The sequence below is a fragment of the Bombyx mandarina genome, chromosome 12 (assembly GCF_030267445.1).
Source record: "Bombyx mandarina strain Sakado chromosome 12, ASM3026744v2".
Classification (NCBI taxonomy): domain Eukaryota; kingdom Metazoa; phylum Arthropoda; class Insecta; order Lepidoptera; family Bombycidae; genus Bombyx; species Bombyx mandarina.
In genome coordinates this window covers 522,189-541,869 of record NC_143219.1, presented here as the reverse complement: position 1 = coordinate 541,869, position 19,681 = coordinate 522,189, and the positions used below count along the sequence as shown (strand labels likewise).

The window sequence follows — 19,681 nt, the reverse complement described above, 5'->3', positions numbered from 1 at the left end:
TAGGAAGTACTTATTTAATTTTAATTTTAGTGGATAAAACTAAGTCCGTACGTTCAGAAATATAACACGTGAAACAAAAATATCCTAAAGAATTATTTTATAAAACAAGCTCAGTGCTATGTTATTTGTCTGTCTGTGTTTTATTTACTTTAAAATATTAGGATCCTGAAATTGCCAAAGGTCAATCAATTAATGAAACACAAACTTTGTTAATGTCACTTGAAGTTTCCGGACGCTTGTCGCTAAAATTTATTTATTTGGCTTAAAATGTTACATAAGTACCTACATATATTTGTTATTTTTACAATCTAATTATTTAAGGTTTGAACTTTTGAAAATTTTATTTCAGCCTATTAGTGATGTAAAATTATTACAATTTATTGCTAACAGTAGTATGTAGTAAAAAGGACTTTTTTCAACCTTAATACTTGTGAAGGTAAGAGTGAAATGAATTTTAAAAATATCTAAATAATAATTGAATATTTTTTAACCGAACTGTAGTGCTGATGAGCTTGCTTAATAAGTAATTATGTTACATCGAAATCATTTTAAAATGTTGTAAACAGCTACAATAAATCTTATAGTTTTATATAAAAAAAAGGTTATTTATACCAATAAAACTGTCAGAATACTGTTAAAATTACCCTTTATTTCACAAAAATATTTCATCGAAAATTATTTTAAAACGAATGGCATATCTTTACAGAAAGGGATAAAAAAGCAAGGGGTTGTTTTTTTTACCCAGGGGTAACTTTTTAACCCTTTATATTTTAGCACAGGCGCAAAAGAGCAAGGGTTACAACGTCCAATGACAAGGCTGTGTTTTGAAGATTTGAATGTGCCGGTGGAATTCTCCGGGTGAATATCGGTGGGTTCTCCGGATACAGGAGCCCTCAGTACTCTCTGGGAAATCTTTGACACAACCTGTGCTTATTATTTCTGAGCTCTATTAATGAAATACGATACTTATATATTGATTATAGTTGAAATAAATAAATTATTCTGAGATTTTTTTTTTTTTGTGAACAGTGTTTATAAGTTTAAAAAAAATCAATTTGAAATTGGATTGCTTCTGACAAAGTAAGTATAGTAGTTTTTATATTAGGTAGAAAAATATTAAAAGACAAAATTTTGTCTCAAGTACTTATTTATGACAAAACTTTACATGCACATTTGTATTTATGTAGGTGATAAATTCTATTGGATGAAAAATAAAGTACCTTCTAAAATAGTTTAAATACTCCAATCTTGTAATATTGTATTGGTAATATATTGAGTATAGAGCTCTGAACTATAAAATTTTTCATGAAAACTGTTTGCTAATACTACATTATCTACTGTGCTGAGTGGCAAGGTTCACTATCAACAGATATTAGCTAAATTTTCCGAAAACTTGAAATTACATAAAAAACTAAGAAATTGTCCTGCGCTGTTTCCTGCATGATAATGAGTATTTAAAATAATCATTTAATATGAAATATGACCTCACCATCATACACTGAGATAAACAATTTACTATGGCAAAAAGATTCATCAAAATTAATCTAGCAGTTCTTTTGTGTGATAGTGCAATAAAAACGTCTTATTTTAATAGATACCTAAAATATAAACACAATAAAAAAATAAAAAAATGGTGTCCCATGCACCTCAATAAGTACCTTGTTTGTGAACTTGTCCTTTTAAATAAATTATACTTAACTCTATATTATACTTATTTTTGTAACAGTGGAATAATGCTCAAATTTAAATATTGCATAACATCCCGAAATGTAATTATTTGTTGCAGCTCGTCGCCTGTTGTATTAGTCTAATAGCTAGTATTCTATAATAAGTGCTAACAATAATTGCAAAGTTTCAACTCAATCATAAAAACAATGGATGTACTGTTACATCATGTACGCATAGAACGCGAGCGAGTATTTGCGAGCAAATTAATATTTTTAATAACTATAATATACTTTTTAAGCTGCAATAGGTGTGCCGACGAGCGCTCCGTCGATCTGGTCCTAAATAGTTATCGGAATCCATAAATATCACAAGGTGTAAGCCTTATACCTTGAGAAATGAGAACCAGACAGAAAAATCTAGAATGGTTCACTGCAGAAATAGGACGATGGTACCAGCGCGTACAGGTGTGAAAGTATGCGCTACGACCAATGTGGTGTTACCACAAAAGTAGTTAAAAGACCATGCTGCTAGTGCAGGTGAAATAAGGGAATGCACTTGGAGGTACCACCTAATTGGGGTCATCATGGCTTATCTCTGATGAATAGCCTAACACTATTTTCACTGTAGGATCCTTTGACTTCGTAAGAGCAAATGTTTCCTATATGTCTAGAGATTGAATATTCATCTCGCTACGTTTACGTAGTATTGTGCTTTGCTTATAAACTATTATTTTAGGTCTCACACGCTACACACAACGTATGTACATATTTAAAATGTTTATTATAAATTTAAGTGAACACTAAAAACATTAATAAGTTGCGTAACTCAAGTTAAGGTGTAGCCGCTTTTTTTTTTTTGCCTTAAGGCTTAAGGTTGATGTCTCGATTGTGTAGTATTGAAACTAAAAGACATGAATGCCTCGCGGTTAAAAATGGATGAGATGGTACCTAGACTTACTGACTCATGCCCTGATTCCTAAAATTTAAATAAAATATTCAAAGTAATTAAAGTGAAAGATTGAAATTCACTTTGACATAATTATGTTTTTAGAATTTTTGTCGTTACCTTGTAATTACTGGTATTTGCTGAGGGTTTGTTATACGAAGGGCTGATTAAACAGTAGTTAAGTAACGCTCTCATAGACACAGGCCACTGAGTTTCTCGCCGGATCTTCTCAGTGGGTCGCGTTTCCGATCCGGTGGTAGATTCTGCGAAGCACTGCTCTTGCTAGGGTTCGAGTTAGCAACGTCGTCAGGTTTGAGCCCCGTGAGATCACCTACTAGCTTTACGCTGAAATAGCCTCTCGAGGCTATCAGCTTAGGTAGGATAAAAAAAAATACTCGGGGGCGCGCGGGCGGGGCGTGCGCTTGTCTTAACTTTTGAAAAGAACAGCGAAACAATGTAAATCTTTATGCAAATAGTAATCTATCTGCACAAAAAAACTTTGACAAAATTTCTATAATTATTACCAGTAGTTTGAACAATGAAAATATAAATTAAAAAATCTATGTAGGATTCAACATTTTGAAGCCGAAAAGAGATACAGGTAACCTGGTATCATGGTATTTTACAACACGATTCAACTCGAACACGAAAAGAAAAACTCCCCAAAACCCTCTTATAACACGGTACTTCTACAACACGATAACGATCACGTTAACCTCTATGAACACACAATAGGTGTATCGAAATAACTGTCATTTTACTGTTTATTTTTTATTTATATTCGTAAAACAATACATAATGGCACAATCGAGATGTTTCATTCGGAAAAAATACTCTTCTTTGTATACTGACTTCTAGTCTTATATAACACAGTTTCGCACAACACGGAACCTTGGACATTGGAATAAGGAACGTATCTGCCGTGTTGTAGGAGGGTTAGGTACCTGCAGTTTTATGTTGTGTTACTACCTACTACTGTAACGGCCGTCTGGTGTAGTGGTAAGTGACATGGTCACTACACAAGGGGGTCGCGGGTTCGAATCCCGCCAAGGGAAGATATTTGTATGATAAATATAAATGTCTTTTCCAGGGTTATGGATGTATATTAAATATATGTATGTGTATAATAAAAATCTTACATTTATATCCTTTATCTGGTACCTGTAACACAAGTTCTTTACGAACTTACCACGGGGCCAGTTAACGTGGCGTGATTGTTAGTAAATATTTATTTATTTATTATTTATTGTATTCGACAAATCACCAACACGGGCAGTTTATTATTCATATTAAAATCAGGTACATACCTACAATATTATTTAATCTTCTATGAGAGCACTACAGGTGCACATTACGAATGGGGAAATCCTCTATACTGGCCTACTCGTCGATGATACATCGTCATAATGGATCCAACGTGTCTTTATACCTAAACGTGCCATATGAACATTTCAAAGGAAAAAAAATAAAAAAAGCGAAACCGTCGAAATCCGCTCACGGAATCCCTCCATTACCGCATTGTCCGCGCGACAATGGAGACAGACTATAAAGAATGACGACCATTAGGTAAATTTCCTCGTACATTTTTTTGCGTGACACCCTCGATGGGTAAAAAAGCGTAAAAGTGGGGAAACGGACATTTGTCACGTGGAGACTCCGTGGAGAGCTCGCGAGATCTCAATCTTGAGTTTACCGTAGTACCGATTTTTTGCGGGTAACACTAATCGACTGGGGTGGTGGACGTTTATGTTTTGGCGCTTCAGGGAAAAACTAAACGCGTAGTACGTTGTAAATATTAAAAAATATTTAGAATTATCAGCGTTTCCAGTACACAACACTTTATTGTACCCTTTGATCATGCATAATAGGTATGCTACACGAAAACGCCAAGAAACATTTTAATGTTGTGTATTTTATGATAGCAGGCTTATAGTTAGATAGTTGGCCATTATAGGGGATCAGTCTAATATGAGAGAGCAGTCCCAGCTCGAAGGAACCGGAGTGCCATCTTCTTATCATATAAGATTCTAAAGTATATTAATAGGGCATAATTTTATTGAAATATTGTTTTGTTTTTTAATTTCCATGTCTCGTAGAATTGTATGCAGCTGTTTCTGGTCATTTTTACCTTATTTTAAGCAATTATCGGAGCCCATTGTAAATTCAAATCACATGGCTCTGCCCACCTTATATGACCTTATGACTTAAAACTCTCTAATGCGTTGCTATTAGATTGTATCTGCCATTTTACAAACAACATCCGAATGAGGTGCAGCTTAAATAGACAGAACTTAGGGACTAGCTAGTGAAGACTGAACCCACGCTACAGACAGTAATCAATTACATAAAAAATACATATATATTTATAAATATTGAAATTCACATTATCTTTTTTTCCTGACTGTCTACTTGATCATTAGGTATGTACAACTATACGCAGTAACAGTACCTTTATCATCGCCCCGAACCAATAAGACATAATCTAAGAATAATTTCAATTTACGCGAACGGTCATTATTCCGGTCACGCGCGCTGCAGCCGAGTGCGGCACGCAGATAAGCGAATATCGAAGTTGGGACCGCCGGGGGGCCTTATCGGAAACGGCTTACGGTGACCCCATGCAAACTCCCTAACGCCACATAGCTCACACACTGGACCGTACTTGGAATGAGGATGAAGGCATAAATAACGGTTGAAATAGAAATATGGTCTTTTTATTGGCATTACCTATATTGGCATTAAAAGTGTACAATTTCCAAAAATATTCGGTCAAAAATTCGTTCGTTCAAAAATATTAAAAGAGCGTCTTCGTTAAAAGAGCGTTGTTTAGTTTTAGTGTTTTTTTGTTTAGTTTGCCTATGTTTTGACTACTATTAACAAAAGTAATACATAATTTTATCTTACTTTAAAAGACAGATAATGTAACTGGTAAAAAATAAAAAATAAATGTTGCAAAGATGATTAATATTAAAAATATCACATGTTAAACCTTTAAAAGACTCTCCTATAAAATTAGTAAGTTTTGAGATTAAACAGTTTTAATGCGAGAAGACGATATGTGCGTTTATTATTAACGACTATGCATATGTAGGTACATATGGTTAGAATCTACGACACGTAACTTTAAGCTCTTATTTCTCACTTTCTTAGCGGCCTTGAGGATGGACGACCTATGGTCCAGCTGTCCGCCAACGGTTGACGTACGCCAATGTTTTTTCCCTACCTAATTGCTGGTAGCTTGAGGGGCTATTCCAACTACGCTCGGACGGGGTACGCCAATACGAGAGATCTGACTCAATAAAAACACTCCACTCCAATTTGATATACCTACGTATAAATAAACAGCCTATTTCAACATTGCATTAACATAATTCACAATATTAAGTCTTGATTATCATCATAACTTTATCGCCTCAGATGGGGGTTCAAAATTAATTTGATCTTAAGTGTTAAGAGCAAACTGCCTATGTATTACTATGGTATTTTAAGTTGTATAATTTTATTTGTACTTTTCAAATTTAACAACATAACAGCTGCGGAACTGAAGAAGGTATGACGCAGAAACCAGCCTGTTCGGGTTCAGGATTTAAACTACTATATTCTGTTGCTGTAGATAGGCCGATGGATCATGGTCCACCTGGAATTGACATTATCGTAATAACGCTCGTAGTTAAAACAATGCAATTACCACCCCAAACTTGCGACGTGAAGTCAAAATATAAATAATTATACCGTAACCGTAAAAACATAGTACAATTTACTATATCAAGTTATACCATAAGTCGAGTCATGTGAGTGATAGCTTTGTGGTTGTATTAAATGTTATTAAATAACCACAATACAACTTCTATGCGAGATATCTCGAGACAATAAGTCGTCTAACCTATCAGGCTATGGAAAACAGATTGATTGAGTGTAATAATGGTAGTCCGATGCACAAACAGCGTTGAGTTGGAAGTTAACACCAATTCCGTTAACATCTATGAGGGAAATCAAATATATACATATCACCTACCCCCGTCGATCGTCCAAGTACTTGCCTGCTAATACATCCCTATCGCGACGTCGCTCACCGATCCCTCTGCTGGGGCCCTTCGATCGATCTCGATGCAAAATTGCTACAGTTGGGGAAGCTGTTGTTTGCAATATTTTTTATTACATTACCAAGACTGGTTTGTAAAGGTCAGCAGGTGGTCACTACAGAAATTTGCGCGTATAGCGCTTGAAATTTAGATCTATGATTCGGTGATAAAAATGATAATTGATTTAATTTCTGTATACGTGACAGCTGATTGGGTTTAAGCGTAAAATTTGTCTTCATTTCATTGAATGGTATTACGTTTAAAATATTTTCGGATAAGCGTTTTTCGATATAATGAAAGATAGTTAGACATTTGCGTATTTATAATTTTATGACAATTTTGTTTTGGTTTTTTTATCCGTGCGTCACACGCACAAGTCATGTTACCCTTTCAGAATGTAGTTCAGAGCTGATATAATAAATTATCATTTAATTGGAGGTAGGTACACACCTAGAAGCATTTATGAAAACAAAAGACAATTCATACATTATGTATACATTATGAATTTCACGAACACGACATGTCTGATCCGATATCCCGTTGCCTCCCTCGCTTTGAATCGTAGGATATACCTATCACAAATAAATCACATACATTTTTACGGCGTCACTCGCGTCAAACGAACGAAAGTTATTAGGAATGTGTTCCTTGAAATTCACTTCCTCAATTTCCGCACACCCTCCCTACTTCAGCTGATCACATATTTATTCATAGAGCAGTGCTGTGTTCGTATTTTTTACACGGTCATAAATATTAAAGGTCCGTACCTCTAGGATTTTCAATTCGACAGCGCCGCGAATCCCCTCAGCTTTGGATCGGGCACAAGGTCCGACATACACGTGCGGAAATCGAATGATCTTTACAAATACGATTATTTACTTGATACCGTTTTTTTCTGTGCATATGTTAATTCTAAGTGCTTTGAGGAATTGTTTGAGATGTTCTCATCATCTCGCTGCTGAAGTAGAGTAAATTTATACTACCTAGAACCGCTGCGTTCATACAGAGTGTGTTTTCAGTAATATTTTTTGCCACGTATCATCCGGCTTTGGAATGAGTTCCTCTCTATGGTGTTTCCCGAGCGCTACGACATGTCATTCTTCAAACGAAGCTTGTGGACACCATTTTAAATGATAGTACCATACATTGTAAAATTGTGCATTAACTAACCTTGCTTTACCACCAGTAATTATGGAAATTATGCTTGTGGGTTTTATTTTAATTACACAACGTCACTTCCGCTAACTGCTAACGGAGCCGAACGTTTAGAAACTTCAATCAATCTATTAATCTAATCAATGTCAGCTAACATTGGCAAAACTCTTTAAAGTTTGTCCATACACTATCGTATCGTCACTTCGGAAGAGTCTAAAGCTTTCCTCTTTCTTCGGATTACAGCGGTTTGATGTATGGCCGCGGGTGGCGGTAAATCAAATTTTGATTGCTATTTTCTTTGTGGAAAGTCGGATTCCTCCGCCGGGGACGTCCTGGGACGTGGGTTAACCGATCCCCAGGCGACTTATGTGGATGTACGTACGATATTTCGAATGCCCCCGGATTGACGTCAGTGTCCAATATACCTTGAGGTAAATAGTGCTGGACACAACCAATTGAAATTGGATGAATTATTGGATTATGCCCGCGTATAGCTAGCTCCCAGCGATGTGAATGTTTTGGACTTTGTTTCATCGACTTGTTCGTAAAAGTTCGTTCATCTCAATATACTTAGCAATTTTATGAAAAAGTATCAAGAGTTTTCTAATTCCTTCCAACACTTAGTTTAAAAAAAAAATAACTAAATGTTGGAATTAATTACCGTCAAAACAGTTTGAAATGTAGCTACGTTCTGTAAGCTTATATCGGCTTCTATAACGGCACTACATTAAGGCTAAAACGATACAAATTTAAGTTTGTCCGGGACTGAAATCGAATTTGTCTTTGCTAAGTTGATTTTAGAGAAATGTTGGTCCGGGAAGCGGGTTGTAACCGCGTGTGTGATGCGATTGCGCGGCGGACCGCTCAAAGAGAAATCTAATTCCATCGCCCTTTAAATATTTGAACTGATGCTTGAGGGTCGGAGGAGCCCCGGGCAGACTTAATGTAGATACACAAATCACCAATTGATGTAGAGTTTCCGACTGTAATTGAAGGGCCGGTATGCGAAGAGTTTTCACATGTAGTAGTAATAGAAGTAGGTACCTTTAAACTTCATTTTGAACTGGTTTATCTGAAACTGCGATTTAATTCAGTCTATTGTATTTTTTTATTCAATAGCTTGCCAGTACTACATTTAACAATATCTCAAATTTATGGTAGTAAAATTTAAAGTTAGTAAAAATTTATGACGTTATCGTGTTCTTTGTCTACTGGCTGAGCTTGAAATATTATTAATTAAACTCGAGTTCCATGAAGTGGTATGTAACTCGGAATTGAATGGTTTAAATTTAATTAATCGAGTACTTGTAAGCTGAGTATCACAAAAATATTATAAACAGTATTTTCATGTAGTCAAACATTTTAACGGTATGAAAAACTGGTGGTTTGCAGAAATATTTCGTTTTAAATTCGCACACGTCACAAACAAAACACGAGCGAGCCCGTAGTACGCAGAACATATATTCTTTAGGTAAACGTCAAGTGGGAGGCCGGGGGGAAGGACCCACCTCTGGATAAAAAAGGATCAGAAAATTCCCGTCCCTTTTTATACTAAATAGATAGCTAACACGGTTTGAGTGGAGTTTCAATGGATCCTTTTCGACGTAGCGGCCTGTAAGGAATCGAGTGGACTCTGTGAAATGCTGTACCTGTTCGGTTGTATCACTTAAAAACCCAGCAAGTGCTTTAAACTAAATATTAGGTACTCGAGCGCAAAACCACGAACCATTATCGTCGTAAGTTTGAAAAAGTGTGATAACTGATTTCAAAACTAATTCAAAGATTTATATGTAAAAAAGGGGGTGAAATTTGGCAACATACAGCCTTTGTACGATGAATTGTTAGGTACAAAATAAGGATTATTTATCAAAAAAATGTTGCTCTCTGTCTAAAACAAAAAAGTCTCTACCGATCGGATATTCTGTGGATCCAGATCGCTCGCGCGATTTTGATTTTGGGATGACTTAGTATTTAACATAGTATGGAACATTGATTGAAATTGCAGTTAGTAATGTAATTCTGACGGACGGAGGCTGCTGCATGACAAAAAACTATTTTCAGAAAAATGTCTGTTACTGGGTTTTAAGGGAAGGCAGAGTCCATTCGTATTATATTTTAGTTTAGGTATGTTTCGACGCGTGTCGTTCAGGCCTTCCTTTTATTTTTTACGCGAGCCCTCCTCGCACGGGGATAAGAGGAATTCTTTTTAAATTGGAAATGTTTTCTAAGAGGATTACGATTTGCGGAGGTGCGCGAAGGATTGACGTTGCTAGGGGAGTACTCTTCTGTTCGTTAGATTTACGTGTTTCTGATGCGTAAAGTGGAATAACATACGTACTTAAACCGTTGTTGTTTACCAAAAACTATATCGAATGGAAAATAAATTTTAATCCCCATTAATACACATAAATTAAGAAATGAAAATGTATCTGTCTAGTGACGATATTAATAAAGTAAACATTTTGTTATTTATAGCATTTAACGACATTAATGTAAGTACCTTCAGATTTCTGTTGTCCTGTGTCGTCCAGTTTGAGCCAGCGATAAAATGTCATACGAACTTTCTTATGGCCAACCTCAACATTTTTTAGTTCTTTTGGATTTTTGGAAATTTAAAGAACTATGTGTTCACTAATACACAAGTGTTGAGTTAATAAATAAATAAAATATGTACTCTAAAAGACAAATAGTTACGTTGTCTAATTCAACAAAAATCGCCATAAATATATGTAAAAGTAGCCTATAATATATCCATCGATTATATCAAAAGATTTTACCTCTTTAATGATAAAGACTATGTTTGATTGGAATGATGGCCGTAGAACACGACTGGTTGAGGAGGATATGAAACAAATTATAGATCTTGTGTAAATTGCCTTTACATTTAATATTTGTTTTGCCAATTTCACACACCCATAACCCTTACATTGCGTTTTGTTGATCGTATGATTACCTTATTATTTATGATTAGATTTTTATCTATTTTTTCCTTTTGTTTGGTTTGTTTTTACTACGAGTATGTTTGTGCTTTGGGTCTATTCCGCTTTTGTTAATTATAACTAAAAGACTATTCCATAACCATTATAATTATAGTATGTTTTATGGCGTGATGTTTCTGAAATTAAGCCTCAGTGACCTGAATCCCTTTATTTTTTTGTCTTTTTCAAGTCGCAGCAGTGGGTGTAACATCCGGATTCATCCTAGATCATGAAAGTCTAAGGCTATGGGAAACTCTAAAAACGATCAAAGTTTTTACTTTTAAAAAGTTTTTCTCTAACCATAGATTACGAGATGAACTGTTATTTTTTTTAAATTTAAAACCTCAATAGTCTTTTTAATTAATTTAATTGTAGTTTAGTTAATATGTAATAGTATATTTTAGGCTTTGTTGACGCATAATCACTTCCATTAAGGAGAATAAAAGTTTTTTTTAAACAAATCTGACGATTTTAATAGAATACTGCCGGCGCGGCGTCCATTTTGAATGGGGATTTATTTTAAATTTTCACATCATCTCCGCCCTTCACAAGTGGCGTGGTTCAATTCGAACATCAGCGAGGGGGCACAATAACGATAATATTGTACTTGTTTAAAATCGTATCGGATTACGTTCCATTTGTGTTGACTAATACACAATGCTCGCTTTTATTTTCTTACAAATTTATTAAAGTTTTTAGGTAATAGTCGCATGCTTTGGGTGTGGATTTTGCAGTTTAAATTGTTCTTTCATTTCATAGTTACGGAATACGTGAACTTTGTTTCATCATAATCATAATAATATTATGCGGATTTTTTATATTAATAAAATTTAAAATTAGGTTATATTTCGTTACTTACCTATATTTTTATATATAACTAAAGAAATAAAAGAGACACCAATTTGCTTTAGTCAAACTTTTAATCGATCAATTTGATTTGGTTAATTTTGAGAATTTAAAAAATTTATGTCTACCTTTTAAAGATAAAACTTCAACATTTCGTCTAAAAAACGGTACGATATGAAGAACTCGATCAAATTGTACCATCACACAATGTATCAATATGAAAATTTAATAGGATATTTTCTTTTTTTCTTTATTGCTTAGATGGTTAGACGAGCTCACAGCCCACCTGGTGTTAAGTGGTTACTGGAGCCCATCGACATCTACAACGTAAATGCGTCACCCACCTTGAGATATAAGTTCTAAGGTCTCAGTATAGTTACGAAACGCTACTGCTTCACAGCAGAAATATTTAATAGGTACTTCAAAAGTACTCCTATTTAATTTTTATCCACTTTTGAGAAGAATTGTAGAGCGATATTGAATACTGTCGTCTCTACAGACGCGGGAAATTTATAAATCTGGGCTTTTTTATTGTTTTCCTACCTATGCTGATAGCCTTGAGAGGCTATTTCAGCTTACCCTAGCTTGTGTAGGTGAGCTCACGGGGTTCAAACCGGAGAATTGCTCACACCGCCCTAGCAAGAGCAGTGCTTCGCAGAATCTACCACCGGATCGGAAGCGCGACCCACTGAGAAGATCCGGCGAGAAACTCAGTGGGCTGTGTCTGTGGGTTAATTCGCTCGTCGAGCCCTTCGTCGCAAGCGACGGGTTCGACGAGGACGGTGACCGGTGCTTGTATTGCCTAAAAGCACCGTTAATGGATCAGGAGGATCCGTGATGACGTGCTTTGGGCGACGTCGACGGTTTACCAATCGGTCTACCCGTGGCCGAAAGACATGCTCACTTTTATATTGTTCTACGATGAATATCTCCCGTAGTGCTACGATGAATACTGGTGTCGATATGCTTTATTAATTCTAGTGATTCCAAACAATAAGGGCAATAAAAAAAAAAAAAAAAAAAACATATAGCTTCATATATTTTAATCTGACATTATATCTTCTTTCCGTTACTCGTTAGTGCTATATCTTATCACATGTTATAACAGTCCGCCATCTTGGCTACAAACAGAAGTTATGTCATTTTTAACGTGTTATTAACATCATTTCACTATAACGAGTACATTCTCTTCTCGCATAAACTAGTCGTAATACGGAATATTACTGTTAAACTTATTATTTCCCGCGAAATGTTGAGGCTGGGGAATTCAATAAAAGTGATGTCGGAGATTTCGGTTTTAGAGATGTAGTTATTGAAACAGGGTTAAGAAATGATGTAGTTTTTGTAACTTTTGTACAAGTCGTCCCGTGATGATGACCCCTGTAAAGTGTTCAAAACATCTGGTTATTTGATTTTCAAAATAAGAATGTACATAGAAGAGGTGGTAGGACGTCTTGTCAGTTCGTCCGGGTAGATACCACAGGCATTTCTGTCACGAAGCCGTAACAATATACAATTGCGACCTACATCTTATGTGGTGGCGTTCACGTAGTGATGTCTATGAGCTTCGGTTAACACTTATCACCAGCTGGGCCGTGAGCTAGTTCAGATATCTAAACAAGAAAATAATAGAACTGATTTTATAACAAAGTTGAAATATCGCCGTAATATACCTGCTACCATTTCCAGGCATGCAGTAATGTGCTACATTTTTAAATTTACCACCAAGACACCGCTTTGTTTGTTTTTTCGAAATCATAGAAAAGTTACTTCTCTGTGCGCAAAGATTATATTTTAACAATCACTATTAATACTAAAAACAATACAACGTCCAAAACAACACACAACCGCCCACGTCAGGATTTTACGCATGTTTATTATGACTATATCTTCTGGGCCACAAACCCGTGGCTATCAAGGGGAGGACATGAAAACAAAAAAAAAATCGTAATTCCCTTGAACGTTGTAAAATATGCCTATTCGTTATGGAATTTCACCGCCCTATGGTAATAAAACAGATACATATAAATCGTAAAGGTTGTTATTGCACGGACATTACTCGGGAATGATTGCCGTGTCCACGGTGAGACGTTAAATTCTTTTATTGTGCTTCGTCTTGTTATTGTCGTTTTGCTTATTGTCCCGTAGCTGTGCGCTGCGGATACGATATAGCTTGAATCTACATATCGTCTCTACTTTATACTTTTGATACAATTACAATTTGATGTTCTCTCAAAAACCAAAAGGATATGAGTCACAATATTATTGAAAAAAGCTACTAGATCCAATAATTATTACAATTTACTGGTGGTAGGACCTCTGGTGAGTCCGCACGGATAGGTACCACCAGCCTGCTTATTTCTGCCGTGAAGCAGTAATGCGTTTCGGTTTGAAGGGTGGGGCCGCCATTGTAACTATACTGAGATCTTAGAACTTATATCTCAAGGTGGGTGGCGCATTTACGCTTTAGATGCCTATAGGCTCCAGTAACCCCTTAAAATCAGGTGGGCTGTGAAGCTCATGACCCATCTAAGCAATAAAAAAAAAGATATATATTTCTTTATAACTTTTGTTTAGTAAAACGTTTCCTGGCTAAGCAGCAATGTAAAGCTACAGAAATTGAGGTCAATGACTTCATCGAGGTTGCAAATGAGCTAGTGAGCAAATTCTTTAATCGTTTTTCATACAAATATGTATGTTAAATGAGATCAGCAGTATTATGGGTTTTTTTGAACAGATTTTTTCGGACAAGAATCATCTGTCTTCCATCGGGGTTCCATTCTCGCGCAGTTGTATTTATATAAAAACCGTCCGTTGAGTAAATACAAATAGAAGACTTTGATCTCGTGTCTGGAGGTTGGCAACCTGAAAGACGCTATGGACCGCGGCTTGTCGAAATAAAATATATAAATCCACGACAAATTACGAGTTAATTAATTCCTCAATCAAAATTTTGTTGGCATAAGCTTACTGACGCGCCACTTGTAGCCAATTGTACAACGAATATTGGAGCAGACCTGGAATAAATTTTGGAATTAAGTGTGACAAATTATAGGTTATATGTTTGAGTGAGATTATGTCTAATAATATCTATATTTGGGATTTTATAAGCACTCCACAACCATGACTGTTGTTTGCAGGACAAAAAAAATGTGTGTGTGTGTGTGAAAGAGTACAAGACGCAAGTCACACACGGTAGAAGTGAAATTTATAAAAAATAAAAATAATCGCAAGGGTCAACCACCAACCACTCCGCAGTGTAATGGAGCAGCCTCACCCTGGGGGAACCGCCTGCATGATCACGGTACCTCTACGCCAGGTAAGTATGATTCAACAAGAGAAATACGAGCACGTCTATCAACTGTGTAAGTTTGAAATCACATCATAACGATTCTAAAGAAGTCTTACTTCAAAAAACATTATAGCATATGATACCATGACTTATGGTATTATGACTGGCTATTAATCAGGAGATGTGGGTATAAAAAGATTATAAAATTTTCCGAGTAAAAATGTTCTGTAAACATATACGAACACATAGTTGAAGGTGTGCGAGAGATAGGCGCTGTTCCAGTCGGTTAGACGCCGCAAGTCACGGCTGAAATATTAATCACAACGCTTTCAGGGAAATTTCATATATCGGCTTTATGTTAATGGAATCAAATGATTGGTTTTTGTGCCGCGTCAGGGTGAGTGCTCGGATTCGATCGGCTTGTAAAAAATGGAAGTGAATAAGTCTATAGAGGTATGCCATAAATAGTTATGAAGAATGATTTTAGTTATGATTTGCGGAAAATCATCGTCATTCGTGTGCATGGACATAGCCAACCAGCTCCCAACATTTAAAGAGTATTTTCAGATTTTGTTAGAAGTAGGACCAAAGCTTCCTTTTGTCTGTCGAAAGACACAATTACCAAGCGATAGAAATATCTCGGATGAGATCTATAGGAAATCTCTTCTACCGCACCCTCTACAATCAGTACCCAAGGATAGAGGGAGGCTTAATCAATGTATGTCCATTATTTAGCATAATTAAACTATTATTATCAGTAAGTTTTATTCAGTCGGTTACATTTTAAAATTCTTTAATACATATCAGGAATTTTAAAGAAGGTACTCGGCACCCCATCTCGGTCAGACTATTTCAATTCGGAATTTACGATCTGTCAATATGGTACTTTATCGTGATCGCGAGGACACGAGGAAGTAGTCACCACCTTAGCAGGGTAAACATTTTAACTGTGGTTAACTGTGGTTTTCCTTAGCAGTAGGCGGCAGCTTAGTTACGTCATCACCATTTCCGATGTATATAAAAGACGTTCACATACCATAAAGTCATCCATCCTCGTCGAACTCGTCGATTACAACGAAGAATTTGACGACCGAACTAACCCACAGACACAGGCCACTGAGTTTCTCGGTGGATCTTCTCAGCGAGTTGCGGTTCCGATCCAGTGGTAGATTTTTCGAACATCTGCTCTTGCTAGCCCTCGCTAAAGTTAGCGAATTCTTTTAGGTTGAGGCCTGTGAGCTCATCTACCCGGTCCAGGCGTAGCTAGAATAGCCTTTTAGGCTACCAGCGAATAAATAGAGAAAAAAACAGTCGAGTGTGAGCACATGTTTCTTAGATAGTACTGAGCAGTTTCACGCGACGGCTGGTAACAATCTCGGAAAATACTGTACTTATACTTTTCCATCACCGTCAATGTTTCCAGTAATTGATAAAGATGACGTTACTTGAAGTTTGCGGAGTTTTAATGACGATTGAGCGATGGGCACATCCAATGGCTGTTAAAGGGTTGTCAGTGCATTAGCTGTGAATGATCGATGGAATTGATATACGGAGACTTGATACGGCCATTAGCGCGAGCGGATACTGTTTGCTTATGACTTTCGTATTTATGTGACGGTAGAGTTAGTTTACCCGGACAAAATTTTGATACCAACTTAAAAGCTGAGAAGACAAACCAAAAGACAAAGTCCAATTTAGCAATTTCTGTATGTGGAAATTTGTGTTCATAGTTATTAAAATATATACCTAACCTCTTTCAAACGGCAAATGATTGTTCAATGAAACTTATAATCACTCTTGTCTTTATAAATATATGATGGATGTAAATATAGGCCATGGCCTCTAAAATTGATCATAATTTGAAGTCTAAAAGGGTTAGGGTCTGGGCTAGATGAGGACCAATTTTCAGCTCTTATAAAGATAAGAGCTGAAAACTAGCGCTGGTTTGAAACCAACGTTCCGGACTTTTCCGGACTTGAGGCTTAGGTAGTTCGTGGCTTGTATATTTTAAAAGTGTGTTGCTGAGAGGTTTCACAACATGACCCAAGACTGTATATTGAAGTTTTCACTCCTTTTTCACAAAAATGTAGTTTTGTGACTTCTTGATAAAACACGCCCCACCAAACCATTCCTGACGTAGGGTGATGAGCACGTTATACCTTTCCGACCACTTGAGCAGCTTCTTTAGAACTATGAGCGTACACTTTATCATTTTGCTTATTGTAGTGTTCTTGAATTGAAATTTTTCTCATTGGTAAAGAGGACATTTCTGTGTCTTTCACTTGCGTATCGCGACAGAAGGCGTTTTGATCGATTCACCCTCTTTAATTGTAAAGATTGATTTAGGGCATGTCCTGTATATCGACGATAAGCACCGAGCTTCAGGTCTTGTTTTATAATACGCGACAGAGTCCTAGCAGGAATGTTCGTTTCTCGCGATAAGATTTTTTGCTTTCCAACGGGTTTTCGACGAATTCTGGCTTGAACAGCATTAAAGGCCTTTGTAGTTCTAACAGCACACGGCCGCCCCGATCTTTTCTGATCTTCGACAGACGAAGTGTTGTTGTATCTGTTGATAGTACGATATACGAACATACGGCTGATAGCGATCTTTTGAAGTGTCTGGAATATGACCGACGGCTCCATACCCACTTTGTGCAAGGCGATCACTGCAATATTATTTTCTTTAACACTCCATTCCATATTGTAATTTGATAGTGAACACGAAAAAATATGTGAAATGGCGCAAAATCGAAATAAGTTTTTAAAATAATATATTTGTTCCAAATTCAAAATAATTAAAAAGTTGAAAAAAAAGATAAGTTTTTGTGTAACAGTGTTTATGGTCAGACTAGGTTTACGAATATGAATTTTCATGTGAATAAAAAGTAGTACATAATAATGTGTAACTGTAATTGTTGGCCAATGTACTAGTAATGTAGTACGTTACTTACACGATCCCATATTTCATCTGGGTAATTACGTATTGCCAATGTCAACGGTGGGTCTATTTTCTCCAATTGTTCGTCAGCCAGGGTTATTACAATGGCAAACGTGTAATTTTATTCGATTTCTTTCAAATTTATGTTAAACCTACCTACATACCTATCACAATTACAAAAAAAAGTCCACAAATTCGAAAACAAAAAATACTCCCTCTTTTTCTCGCATTCCCTGAGTTTTTCCTCTTAAGCCCCTAAAACCGCTAGAATCCAACATCTAAAGTTTTATCAATCTTTTTATTCATAAGTCCGCACGGATTCGGTTTATTATGCGAGCCATAATCTTCGGAATAACTTACCGCGGTCCGAGACGTCGGCGAGGGATTTGGACCCGAAAAAAATTGAAGCAATTTATCTTGTGTTTTCAACCTAAGATGAAATTATGAATTAGGTTTTTTTGATGTGTAATTTTAAATGGGGTCCGTGATAAAACTAAAATTAATGAAAGTATATTTCTTTACTAAAAGCAAAATTTGATATCTGGGTGTATTTTCTAATTGGATAATTAGGACGGCAGAGGAGGATAAGGCTTACGTTGATTTCGGAACTTAGCAGTGTGTATAGTGACCACTTTTTTTTTATTTACACTATAATTAACTGCATTATTTAAAAGAACACCGAAGTTGATGAACCTTCCGAAATATGCACTATTTATAAAATTTTATAAAATAAAAGGTATAAGGATTAGTTCGATCGTCGAACTCATCGTCGCGTTGGTCGAATGTTTGAGAGCAGACGTGCTGACAGCTCAGCTGAGCTTCAGTGTTATGTGACCTACGGGACGCTGAGAATCACCGTGGAGTTTATTCCAGAGCTATGTACTCAGGGCAGCTCCGTGTAGTCGTCATGAAAAATAGTTTTATAAGATCATCATCTTGATCAGAGCTAACAATTTTAACGGTAAAAGTATAACATGCTCACGGCCAAGATTGGAGTTGCAATATCAGAGTTAATGGCTGGATGCACATAAAGCTGGGTGACATTAAACTGCGTTCATTACAGAGGTACGCCGCGAGACCAGCGCGAAGCGTTATCTTGTAATAAAACGTTACTTTGAAAATGTGTTGAGGATATAAGTATTTTCTAAGGTTTGCGCGTTGAAGTTATTATTTTTGTCTTATCACTATCGTAGATAGGTCCACTTGCTTAGGACCAGCTTGCTGTTAAACGGTTACCTAAGCGCATAGAAACCACCCATCATTCACCGTGAATGTTTTCCGTGGTCACCAGAAACACTCAACTTGCAACATGAAGACTACTTTAAGCTCCACTTCAAACCGAAATATTGATCCTCGGCAAAAATAGGCCAGATGGTAGTAGCGAGGCGCCGGAGTTCACAACAGGACCGAGAAAAGGAGAGGGAGTAATTACGAAGTAACAAAGGATCGAAGCCATAAACCTACTCATATGTGTTGAATATTATATGTGGGAATAGAATGTGAGTGAGTGAGTGAGTGAATGAGTGAGCAGGAAGAGAGGGGATCGACTGTAAGATAGTGAGGTAAGACAGACGAAAAAAACACGTCTGGGTAACTGACCACAATATCAGTAATATATGATGTACATATATAAGTATCAGATGAGGTTATTTATGTTTTAATGAAGTGAACTCTAATCAATCCTTTACACATTTTACTTCAATTCTGAATTAGTAGTCTGCTTTTATGTTATTTATCGCGAGGCAAAACATGCATGTACCGCATCTCTAACTAC

General features: G+C 36.3%; 1 long non-coding RNA gene across 3 annotated transcripts in view; it reads left to right on the top strand.

The window, feature by feature from the left end:
- The window catches only part of LOC149501711 (uncharacterized), a 37,437-nt gene that overhangs the window by 392 nt on the left and 17,364 nt on the right, over window positions 1-19,681 (top strand). The window contains exons 2-3 of one of the 3 annotated variants that reach the window (XR_016323962.1): window positions 350-436; window positions 775-1,080. This is a non-coding gene — a long non-coding RNA (uncharacterized LOC149501711). Of the gene's footprint in view, window positions 1-186; window positions 437-774; window positions 1,081-19,681 lie in introns of those variants that run through there. The other 2 variants (XR_016323961.1, XR_016323960.1) reach the window with 2 other exon arrangements.